General features: G+C 45.6%; 1 protein-coding gene across 1 annotated transcript in view; it reads right to left on the reverse strand.

Moving 5' to 3' along the window:
- The window catches only part of LOC138917600 (uncharacterized), a 95,786-nt gene extending 92,724 nt beyond the window's left edge, over positions 1 to 3,062 (reverse strand). The window contains exon 1 of the mRNA XM_070234699.1: positions 2,821 to 3,062. The gene's annotated coding sequence lies outside the window, so the exon portion shown is untranslated. The remainder of the gene's footprint in view (positions 1 to 2,820) is intronic.
- Positions 3,063 to 10,528: the final 7,466 nt, after the last annotated feature.

Here is a 10,528-nt window from a genome sequence, read left to right on the forward strand (position 1 = left end):
TAGTGTTTAATGGGACAGAGTTTCAGTCGAAGATGAAAAAGTCCTGGAAGTGGATGGTGCTGATGGTCGCACAATAATGTGAATGTGCTTACTGTCACAGAACTGTACACTGAAAAGTGGTTAAAATGGCAAATGTAATGCCATGTATACTTTCCAAAGTAAAGTAAAAGAATGATGTGCTTATCTACCACATGGACGAACTTTGAAAACCTCATGCTAAGTGAAAGGAGCTAGACATAAAAGGACACATACTGCATGATTCCATGTAGACTGAATTTCAAGAGTCAGCAAATCCATGGAGACAGAAGCCAGGTTAGTGGTTTAGTATGGGAGGACGAGGGATAGGAAGTGACAGCTAACAAGGCCAGGGTTTCTTACTAAGGTGATAAAATGTTTTGAAATTAGATAGTGGTACTGATTTTTACAACCTTGTGAATATAGTAAAACGTTTTCTTTTGAGTACATTTTTACAAGGTGAATTTTGGGGCTGGCCCAGTGGCATAGTGGTCAAGTTCAGCACACTTTGCTTTGTTGGCCCAGGTTCACACGTTTGGATCCCAGGCATGGACCTACGCCACTCAACAAGTCATACTGTGGTGGCACCCCACATACACAATAGAGGAAGGCGTGCACAGATGTTTGCTCAGGGCCACTCTTCCTCAAGCAAAAAGAGGAAGACTGGCAACAGGTGTTAGCTCAGGGCCAATCTTCCTCACCAAAAAAACAAAAAACAAACGGTGAATTTTATGATCATGAATCTATCTCAACTTAAAAAGCAACATAAAAATTTGCAACATAAATTCCTTACCATCACGGTGCTCTCATAGGTCATCAGAGTTTAATCACAACCCGACAGTGGTGACTGCAGTCAGAATGACATCACTGCCGTATAAAACACCAAGTCACATTATCTGAATCTCCCTAGTGGCCTTCGATGCATCTATTCCTATTCAGGGTTTACCTTACGTACCAGAAGGAACGTAAAAGTGTCAACTATGTCATTTGAGTCTTTTTATCACCCCGAATACTAAGATGGCATGGTCTGGCATATCATAAGCACTTACTAAAAATCTGATTATTTGACCCCAAATTCTAGTTCTAGACATTTCTTAAGAAAATATTGAGATAAAGAAATGCATGTACAAGTATGTTCAATACTTAGCTTATGACAGCCAAAACTAGAAACACAAAAATCTAACGGAACAGGTTAATTAACTTGGTTCTGCTATATGATGGCAGGTACAGCATTATTAATCAGGATGATACTGGTCCCAGTGTAAAATACGCACTCATAACTGGGGAACGGTATCCAGTTGAAACTTAAGACATAGATTCTGTTCTCAGATTTTCTAAATGTAACTGCTCTTAGAGTTCATGGCATTTTAATGCCTTGGGTTGTTCATCAGTAAAACTAAGAGTGTGAAGATCCCTTACTAAGCATGAATATCTTGGAGAAATATAATCTACATAAAAACTTAATAACATGTTGTAATCCTATATAAATATGTTAGATATTTTTACTGAAGAACATTGCATGCCCTCTAATTGGGTATTATAAAAGAAACAATTATTCTTAGATTAAAATTGTGCTTATCAGCCCTGCTCTGATAATGCTCACAAAACAAAGGGAAAAAAAATCAGGACTTTTGCTTGAGAATGCATTTTTAATTCATAAATCAAAAGTTTCTAGAAAAGAGGAGGAGGAAATTTCCCTCCCACCGAAATGCAGCAGAATCAAAGAGACATTTGTGAATCACAACCTGCCCAAAGAAGCTGATGTGATCAAGCGTCTCATAAGTGAGAACATCAGTAAGACTCTCAGTGCCCTGAAGCAGCAAAGAAAGACGTGGGTAAATAAAATGATTCCTTATTTTCTTCTATTTCAATCAGTATTTGGAAATGTTTTGGGGAAGACAACTAAAATCAGATATTTTTGCAAAGTTTTGTTAAGTTTTTCTTATACCAATAAGTTAAAATCAATGATTTTATGAAAGAAAATCAACCGTCCTCAATGTTGACTTTTGTGTGTAAACCAATTCTTTCCCTTCATCAAGGTTCTTCTTTTGGGGATGGCAGGACTGAGGAGGAAGTCAGGAGGCACCAGGCTTTTCTTGGGGCACAGAATGACTCCCTTACACGACACTCTCCAGGTCCACACCCGCCCTGCTCATACACATAAACAGATGGAAAAGAGGACAGAGCCTGGACTACGGGAATAGGTTTACAGCACGTTCCTGGGGTCCGAGCTCTGGGAACCCCGAGGCTCTGAGACAGTAGCTGCCCCTCAGAGCTCCCAAGTAGAGAACTCCCCAGGCTTTCCCAAACTAACCTCGGTGCCCCGTGGCTGGAAATCTCCCTTTAGGGCTCAATGTCCTACTTCCCTCTTGCAGCCAAGCAGCTGTGAGGAGAGAAGAGGAGGAACACCAGGGAACCCAGAGCCACCAGACAGTGACGCCACAGAGCCACAGCCATCACACCCGCACAGGTGAAGGACATGCACCAAATCCCCGTCACCCCAGCACATCCACGCACCTGTCACAGCCTCGCAGCCACACCCACGGCACGGAGGCGCATCCCACCGCTCACTCGCGTCTCTCACACACACCCCGCCACACGCTGCCCGTCTGTCCCCACAGACACACACCGTCCTCTGCCGTTCAGGCCCGAGAGTCCCGTGAGGACTGGCGTCCCTACTATGGGCCTCCAGGCTGTGAGCGCTTCCGCCGCCACCCCTCCTGGTTCACGTCGGGCTCCAAATTGACTCGCTTCACAGGATTCCCGCATCCTGTGCTAACACATCCACAAACGAGCTCCACTCACCTTGCGAAGAGGGAGAACCGCGCGAAAACGGAATGGAAGCCGAAGAGCTGGCGTGACCGCTGCCGTCTGGGAAGTGTCGCTCCAACCTGAACATCTCTGGGCGCGGCGGCTCGTCAGAAAGGCCACCGAAGCGCGGAAGTCCCGGTGGAACGGCAGCGCGAGAACCGCCCGGAGCCCGGCCCGAGCGCAGGTCTCTCCGCCAGGAGCGCGACGCGAGGGCGCGTGCGCGGGCACGGAGCCTGCGCGGAGGCCGCTGGTGCGCGTGCTCGGTCCAGAGGCGCCGCTGCGCCCAGGAGGCCGAGCAGCGCAGCCCGGCGCCGTCTCCGGGCGTCCGGCCTGTGGGCGCAGAGCCGCGCGGGAGGGTCGGCGGGGCGGCCTCGGGGCGAGAGCGCACGGCGGGTGTGAGCTCTGAGGGCGGGGGCCCGGGCGAGTCCCCTCAGGCGGCTGCAGCCTGGGGACAGCACGTGGGGCAAGTAACTCCTGATACCGCCTGGGATGAGCTGGTTTATTCAGTGTCTTTTAGCTGCGTTTAAAGGGTGTGCAGGAGTGAAGTAATACACATTTACTTAATTCTTTAGGATAAGCTATAATAGTCAAAATGGAATGAATAATTAATTGTAGAAGTTCTGTGGTGAAAATTATGTAGATATTTTCTAATATTGATTCAGGGACAGATTTTCCAAGCATGCCCAAAGAGAGGGATGTTATTAAAATTTTAAGAGTTGACTGGATAATTAGTTGTAATCATCCTAATCACTTGAATGCAAATCAATTAATAAAAGTTAATCCTAGACAAAGATTTGATAGACTTATTTTTAAAAAATATAATGAGCACACTGATAATAATCTTAATTCCATTTTTTTCTCAATAAGATAGGTGTCAGTAATCTAAGAGGAAAGGGAATGGTGAACTGCCATAGGACCCAGCTATCCCACTACTGGGTATCTCTTCAAAGAGCTTGAAGTCAGCAACTCCAAAAGTCCTGTGCACCCCAATGTTTATTGCAGCATTATTTACAATAGCCAAGACATGGAAGCAACCTAAGTGCCCATCAACAGATGAATGGATAAAGAAGATGTGGTATATATATACAATAGAATACTACTCAGCCATAAAACAGAACAAAATCGTCCCAGTTGCAACAACATGGATGGACCTTGAGGGAGTTATGTTAAGTGAAATAAGCCAGATAGAGAAGGACAATCTCTGTATGACTCCACTCCTATGAGGAATTTAAACATGTGGACAAAGAGAACAGATTAGTGGCTACCAGGGGAAAGGGGGGGTGGGGGTGGGCTCAAAGGGTGAAGGGTGTCACCTACAACACGACTGACAGACAATGATGTACAAATGAAATTTCACAAGACTGTAACCCATCATTAACTCAATAAAAATTTTTAAAAATAATTTAAAAAATTAAATAATAAATAAATAAATAAGACTAACACACCACCTCATCAATATTTATGACATATTTAATAAAGAATTCACACATTAAAATATGCCTATGGGCACTAGGCCTTTACTTTAAAAATTCACTATTAAATTCCTTCCCATATTAGGAAGACCTGCTAAAAAATCCACACCGAAAAACAAACCCCCTTGGCTTTATACAGATAAACAAATAATTTAGCCAAAAAGAAATACTTGGGAAATGACTAGAAGGAAACACTAACAAAAATTAGCAAGAGTGACAAGGCAATGGTAATGAGCACGCCGTCTTTCAAAAGAAGAAATCATTCAAAATATTTCTTTATCAGAGTCGCAAACACAATCATATCCTCTGGTATAGTAAAACCACTTTAAAGATATATTCCAGCACCCTGCTCCATTCCATCCCATTTCCTGCATATATTCTCTATCAGTGCACATCACACTATATATATATATTCCAGCACCCTGCTCCATTCCATCCCATTTCCTGCATATATTCTCTACCAGTGCGCATCACACTATATATTATTCCAGCACCCTGCTCCATTCCATCCCATTTCCTGCATATATTCTCTATCAGTGCACATCACACTATATATATATATTCCAGCACCCTGCTACATTCCATCCCATTTCCTGTATATATTCTCTATCGGTGCACATCACACTGTATATATATATATTCCAGCACCCTGCTCCATTCCATCCCATTTCCTGCATATATTGTCTATCAGTGCACATCACACTATATGTATATATTCCAGCACCCTGCTCCATTCCATCCCATTTCCTGCATATATTCTCTATCAGTGCACATCACACTTTATGTTTACTCATGAGATCTAAACTTCGTGAACAAAATACTCATCACCCTGAATAAGAGAGAGTGCAAGATGGCACAATCAAGCACACAGACTCAGCATGCTCTTCACAGTCTACTTTCCTTCAGAAGGTGGGCAAGTTCCTTTCCCTCCAGCTCTCGTTTTTCTCCTCTGCCAATATTTATTCATCCACTAGATCCTAGTTGCTGTCCAAAAACTTTATCAGCAGTTCTCTATATTTTAGATACCAGACTTCCCTCTGACATACTAATGGCAAGCATTACCCCATTCCATTGACTTTCTTTTTATCTTTGTTTTCTTTGATGTAAATGTTTCTTTTTTCCATATATATAGGATTTGAATTTTTCTATTTTGCCACCAATAATTTCCTTTCATGTTTCTATAATTTCTAATTTACTCAGTAATTCCCCTGTCTCGGATTGTATCCTAAGAAATTATCAGAAACTTGGACACACTGAAACGGATCACACTTATGTGGAGATGGCAGTGGTGGGGAAGGACAGAAAGGGGTGGAAATGTATAAATTTTGCATTGTTTGACAGGCATCTTTACTTCTTTCAGTTTTTAATAGAGTGCCCTTCCTGTCTTCCATTGTAAAGACCAGGGAAATAAAAATCTAATGTTGAGACATAAAAGAGAAGCTTGAACAAAAATTGACCTTTTAAAAGATGTTAATTGAAGGATTACGTATAATAGGAAAATTAGAAATAGCTTAAATAGCTAATACGAAGAGAGTGATTAATTTGTAATATATAGCATATATAAAACATAAAAAATATACAGCAATTAATTAAAACATTTTCTTTTCAAGAAAGATGTGGGTTTTTAATAACTGAAAATTTAACATTTAATTAGATCATCAGGGACATAATTAGATTGAGCTATTTGCAGGAATTTTTAAACTATATTTTTTGTATAAAAACTATTATTACACTGCTGGTGGAAATTAAAACACAAGAAAGGTTCATGCGATCTTGCCAGATCACCCAGCTCCTCCCAGGCTTTGTCAATATGTGTGTGTGACTTGTAAATAATTGCAGTCTGTCAACTCTGTATTTATACATTTTCAGAGATGATTTTGGAGATGTGTGCTTAAATTTTACAGAGATTTTTTAAAAGTGTTTTAATCATATTTTATGAGTTCTAAAGCAGCATAAAAGAAAAATATTTGTCACCTTATATAAAACATCTACATAATAAAAATGCCAATCAACATATTTATTGTATTTCTGCTATGTTTTCTCAGACAGTTTCTGAGGGAAGAATCATCAACAGCTTTTAATTATTGCTGGAAGAAAGCAGCAATAAGTGGATGAGAAAAGAAAAGTTTGAGTGAGTTCTACTTTCTTTAAGTCTCCAAATGGACACTTAAGGGGGAAAATGCTGATTCAGAGCAATGGCTGACAGTGTTCTGGATTAAGTGAGAGCCTATTCATCCTCTAAACATGTAAGACTGATCAGGAAACATCTCTATATTTGTTTTCCAGAAAGACTCCACCAGTTTATACTTGTGGCCAAGTAATGTTAAATTTTGTCATTCTTACTAATTTTTTATAGCAATACCTCTTGCTCTTGATGTCTCAATACTTTAACTAAAAATGCTCATAATTTCTAATGGTAGATCCAAGGATATTGTTATTATTGTTGTTGTCATTATTAGTATTTTAAAGTACTATTTATTGAAAATCTACTATTTGCCAGGTACTGTAATATAATTTATCTTAAAACTCCATGGAGAAGAGACTGTTATCAAACTGAGGTTTATGAAGGATTACGTCTCTTGCCCAAGACCATATATGGCCTTCAACCTTTGGATTTAAAACAGTGGCAGGGTAGAGATTAAAACCCAAATCAAAGCCCACACTCTTTGCCACTATCCTGTACTCATCTTGGGCCCCTGCTAGACACACCGGAACCACCTGTTGGATATGCCAGAAACATCTGCCGGATACACTGAAACCACCTGCCAAATATGCCAGAATCAGGTCCCGGACATGGTGGAAACACCTGCCAGACACGTCCAAATCACCTGTCAGATACGCCAAAACCATGTGCCACACATGCCAGAACCACCTCGCGGACACATCTGCTGGATACTCCAGAAACAGGAATAGCACAGGACGGAACCAGGTGGCAGACAAGCGTGAAGCCCCTTCCAGACTAGCCTGAACCACTTGCTGGACCAGCCTGAATCACTTTATGGACATTCCAGAACCACGTGCCCAGCACGCTAGAACCGAGTGACTGACACGCCAGAACCACCTGCTGAGCACACCTGAACCGGTCACTGTGAAACCACCTGCCAGATACGCCAGAACCAGGTGCCGGACATGCCAGAACCACCTGCCAGATACGCCAGACACAGGTGTCGCACATGCGGAAACCAGGATCCCAAATGACTGAACCACCTGCCAGACACGTTGGAGCCACCTGCCGGATATGCCAAAAACAGCTGTTGCACATGCTGGAACCAGGTGCTGGACACACCTGAACCACCTGCCGGACAAGTTTCAACCACCTGCTAGACACAAGGGACCCACTTGCCGGACACGCCATCATCACCTTCAGGAAACGCCAGAACCATCAAGTGAACATGCCGGAAGCACCAGCCGAACATGCCAGAGCCAGGTGCTTGACACGCCATATCTGCCTGCCAGACACACTGAAATCACCTGCCAGATATGCTGGAACCAGGTCCCGGACACGCCAGAACCAACTTCCAGGCAAGCCAGAAAAACCTGCCGGACACGCCAGAACCACCCCTCAGACTGGCCAAAACCACGAAAATGAAATGACGGGATCATGTCCTGGACATGTCGTAGCCACATGTTGGACACGCTGGAATCAACCGCCGGACATGCTGGAACCAACTGCTGGACACCCCGGAAGCACCCACTGCCCATGTCAGAACCACCTTCTGGACATACTGTAAACTCATGCCAAGTACACAGGAACCCCCTGCCTGACAAGCTGGAACCACCTGAATGGCATGCCAGTACCACTGGTCGGACATGCCAAAACCAGCTGCAAGACAAAACTTAAACACCTGCCAGACAAGACTGAAGCACCTGCTGGATACGCCTGAACCACTTGACAGACACTCCGGAACCACCTGACCAACATGCTTCAACCACCTGCTTAACTCCCCAGAACCACCAATGCACACCTGTTGGATATGCCGGAACCAGGTTCTGCATACACTGAAACCACCTGCCAAACGCCCCAGAACCAGGTGCCAGACATGGTGGAACCAACTACCAGACATGTCCAAATCACCTGTCAGATATGCCAAAACCATGTGCCGGACACACCAAAAGCATCTCCTTGACACGCCGGAACGATCTGCCAGATACGCCAGAAACAGGTAGAGCTAGGGTGGAACCAGGTGTCAGACAAGCCCGAAGCAGCTGCTGGACTAGCCTGAACCACCTGCTGGATGAGCCTGAACCACCTGCTGGACCATCCTGAACCACTTTACGGACATTCTGGAACCACATGCCAGGCACGCTGTAACCAGCTGCCCAACACTCAAGAACCACCTGCTGAACACGCCTGAACTACCTGCCAGCCTTGTGTGAACCACCTGCCAGACACGTGGGAACCACCTGCCAGATACACCAGAAACAGGTGTCACACATGCCGAAACCAGGTGCCGGACATAACTGAACCACCTGCCAGACACACTGGAGCCACTTGCTGGATATGCTAAAAACATGTGTTGCACACCCCGGAACCAGGTGCTGAACACGACTGAACCACCTGCCGGACAAGCCTCAACCACCTGCTGGAAGCGACTGAACCACCTGCAGGACACGCCATCACCAACTTCAGGACACACCAGATCTATCTGTTGGACACGCCAGAAGCACCAGCCGAACATGCCGGAGCCAGGTGCCGAACACACCAGAACTGCCTGCTGGACACACCAAAATCACCTGCCGGATATGCCAGAACCAGGTCCCCGTTATGCCAGAACCGACATCTGGACAGGCTAGAAAAACCTGCCAGTCACACCGGAACCACCAGTCAAATACGCCGAAACCACCACCCCAATTTGACTGGGTCAGATCCTGGACACATCGCAGCCAGCTGCTGGACACACTGGAATCACCTGCCAGACATGGGGGAACCAACTCCTGGACACCCGAGAAGCATCCACTGGACACGTCGGAACCACCTTCTGGACATACTGGAAACTCATGCCAGACACACAGGAACCCCCTGCCTGACATGTTGGAACCACCTGAATGACACACCGGTACCAATGGCCGGACATGCTGGAACCACGTGCCAGACCAAACTGAACCACCTGCCAGACAAGACTGAACCACCTGACGGATACCCCTGAACCACTTGACAGACACTCCAGAAACATATGCTGAGCATGCCAGAACCACCTGTCAGGTATGCCAGAACCAGGTGCCGGACACACCGGAACCACCTTCCAGACATACCTGAACCACCTGCAGGACACACTGAAATCACCTGCCAGATACCCTAGAACCAGGCCCCTTATATGCCGGAACAACCCGTCAGACATGCCGGAATCACCCACCAGAAACAGTGGAACCACCACACAGATACATCAGAACCACCCACCAGACACACCAGAAACACACCCCAGACACGCCAGAACCACCTGGAACCACCCACTGGACACACTGGAACCACTACTCAGACATGCTGAAACCACCAACCAGACACACCGAACCAACTTCCGGACACAGCGGAAGCACCCACCAGACACGCCAGAACCATCTTCCAAACGTACCAGAACCACATGCCGGACACACAGGAACCACCTGTTGGATATGCCGGAACCAGGTGCCGGATACACTGAAACCACCTGCCAAATAAGTCAGAACCAGGAGCCAGACATGACAAAAACACGTGCCAGACAAGCCGGAACCACCTGCCTAACATGCCAGAACAAACTGCTGGACATGCCGAAATCACCTTCCGGACACGCCAGAAACAGCTCCTGGATATGCCAGAACCAATTTCCATAAAATGCTGGAACAACCTGCTGGACATGCCAGAATCAACCACCGGACACATCGGAACCACCTTCCTGACATACCAGAAACTCATGCCAGACACACAGGAACCCCCTGCCTGTCATGCCAGAACCACCTGAATGACATGCCAGTACCATCGGCTGGACATGCCATAACCACCTGCCAGAGAAAACTGAACCACCTGCCAGAAAAGACTGAGCCACCTGCTGGACATGCCTGAACCACTTGACGGACATTCCAGAACCACATGCCAGATACGCTGGAACCACCTGCAGTACAGGCCTCAACCACCTACTGGATATGCCTGAACCGCCTGGTGGACACACCGCAACCACATTCTGGATGTGCCGGAACCATCTGGTGGACATGCTGGAACCACCTGAATAACATGCCGGAACCACCTAACATGCCGT

This window comes from Equus caballus, chromosome 14, assembly GCF_041296265.1.
Source record: "Equus caballus isolate H_3958 breed thoroughbred chromosome 14, TB-T2T, whole genome shotgun sequence".
NCBI lineage: Eukaryota > Metazoa > Chordata > Mammalia > Perissodactyla > Equidae > Equus > Equus caballus.